Raw genomic sequence first — 2109 nt, forward strand, 5'->3', positions numbered from 1 at the left:
TCCCAAGCAGCGCACTATCCAGTGCGCCACCGGGCCGGCCCCAGGAAATATAGGATTTTTTCACTCCAGGGAATATAACTTTGTGCTTCTCTTCAGGCCTTGGGAAACATGAATGTATGTGAAATAATTCAAGTGATCATGGTTCCCAGTTTTGTGTTGGTCATATGTGGAAGGGATTTGAGGTTTTGAACTTGAAAAGTCACTTTTGACCTCGAGAGATGATTATCTGGAGCTGTGCCCAGAGACAAGGAACCTGCTGCAAAGAATTGCCCAGTGACTCACCTGAAACAGCAGCTTGAGGACGAAGCCAGCAGTTCTTGGGTCTGCGGGAAAAGCTTGTGGGTTGAAAGAAAAATATTGCTTTGCCAGGTATGCAGTCATTTGAGTCCTGGATGCAAAGTTAGCTTCGGATTTTCCTTAACTAAGCTTCATCCTTTACAATTCTGAAGTATTTGCTGTCTCTTCTTTTTGATAGATTTTGACTGGTGTATTTTGCTTTTTATTATTACCAACCCCTCCCCCCTCCAAGATCACGTACTGTGTATGTACTAAGCAGTGACTGCTATGAAACAAGAGTTTGTTTGAAGTTCAGTGACAGCACCAAAGCCACACTTGCCAGCTGTGCCCTGATTCTATTTATTTGCCGTGGGGCGTGTTTATGTAATTTCTGTCACCTTGAAATACCAGGTACCTTTGAAAAGGGTGGTCAGGCTCCAGAGGCAGAAATGAGCATGCTGGCATATTTTTCTGCTGCATTCAACACCTAATATAGTCATCCTCTACTGTACTCTTCTTTCCTATGTGCTGATATTTGGCTTTATCAGTCATCTTAAGTCATTTTGAATGTTTCTTCAGTTTGCTCAAAAATTTTAAACTCTTTAGTTAGGGACTGGTTTTTCTATTTTCATCAATGTATTTCTTCAGCTGAGCTTAGTGTGGCTACCGGTGTAAATCTGAGATCTAGAATTCGGACCTCAGTCTCTTTGGCTCTGGGCTCAGCTCTTGAGACACACATAGTTTACCTTTGGCAGACTTTCTGGAACTTGCAGAATGAGAGAGGAAGAAACAGGAATTTTATTATAAATATAATTTTGTTCAGTTGGAAATAGAACAGACACTTTGGTGTCTTAGCAATTTGATTTGTTGGGATTTATTTTATAATTTACACTGTGTTTATTGTGAAAGACATACTGTTTTCTACTAAAAATCAGAACTCAATAAATGTAATAAATCTGCATATCAGTCAGTTTACAGAAATGCCTACTGCATTTAAACTTTCATTCTTTTCCTTAAATTCTTACCCTTGTCTGAATTTTCACTTGTTCAGTGACATGCTCCTTAAAATAGTAATTTCTGCAGTCATAAAATTTTTTATTTATGGTTTTGCCACACAGCAATCCATAAAATTTTTTAACCTTAAATGGCGATTAATACCTTTTTACTGTATTTACCTTTTGTGTTTAAAATATAGAAAAATATCATTTTCCAAGTTTGGCTTACTTTTAGCACTCACAGAGGCTTACAGGCACGTACTAGTCTCACTTTTAGGTTGGATAGTGGATCTTCCAGAATCTTTGTGTCATTATAAACAAAAATAGAGGTCCATGTTCCTAGACCCGGGACCCCATCCGGACCTCCTATTCTAACCAGGAGAGGTGAAGGTGAAGGACTGCTTACTCTGGCCAGGGATCAGGCTCTTGTCATTTCAAAATAATTAGATTATGGCATTCTCTCATCATTTTTGAAAATTAACCTTGACTTATGAAAGTAATACATAGTAAGTTCTTCATGTAAAAACAAATTTAAACATTTCAGATAAGACTAGAGTCTCTTTCGATCATATCTGCAGTCCCAGTCCTCTGCCCTTCTCCATAGGTAATGCTCTTCTCAATTTGGTGACACTCTTCTCAAAGTCCATGTATATTCGTTTAAAGAAAAAATATAGATTACATGTTAAGAGGAAAAAACACAAAACTTTTTTTCTACTATGCTCTAACAACATACTTCTGCATTGGGTACCAGCTGGGGTCCTCCAGTTCAATTCTGAGCCCTATCTTTCTGGAGATAGGGTCAAATCCTACAGGTTGACGGTTCAGTCCCCAAGACTGC

The 2109-nt window shown here is 38.6% G+C and overlaps 1 protein-coding gene across 1 annotated transcript in view; it reads left to right on the forward strand.

Annotated features, from left to right (window-relative positions):
- The window catches only part of ARHGEF26 (Rho guanine nucleotide exchange factor (GEF) 26), a 126268-nt gene that overhangs the window by 11539 nt on the left and 112620 nt on the right, over window positions 1-2109 (forward strand). The window lies entirely within an intron of this gene.

This window comes from Galeopterus variegatus, unplaced genomic scaffold, assembly GCF_000696425.1.
Source record: "Galeopterus variegatus unplaced genomic scaffold, G_variegatus-3.0.2 Scaffold3369, whole genome shotgun sequence".
Taxonomy (NCBI): domain Eukaryota; kingdom Metazoa; phylum Chordata; class Mammalia; order Dermoptera; family Cynocephalidae; genus Galeopterus; species Galeopterus variegatus.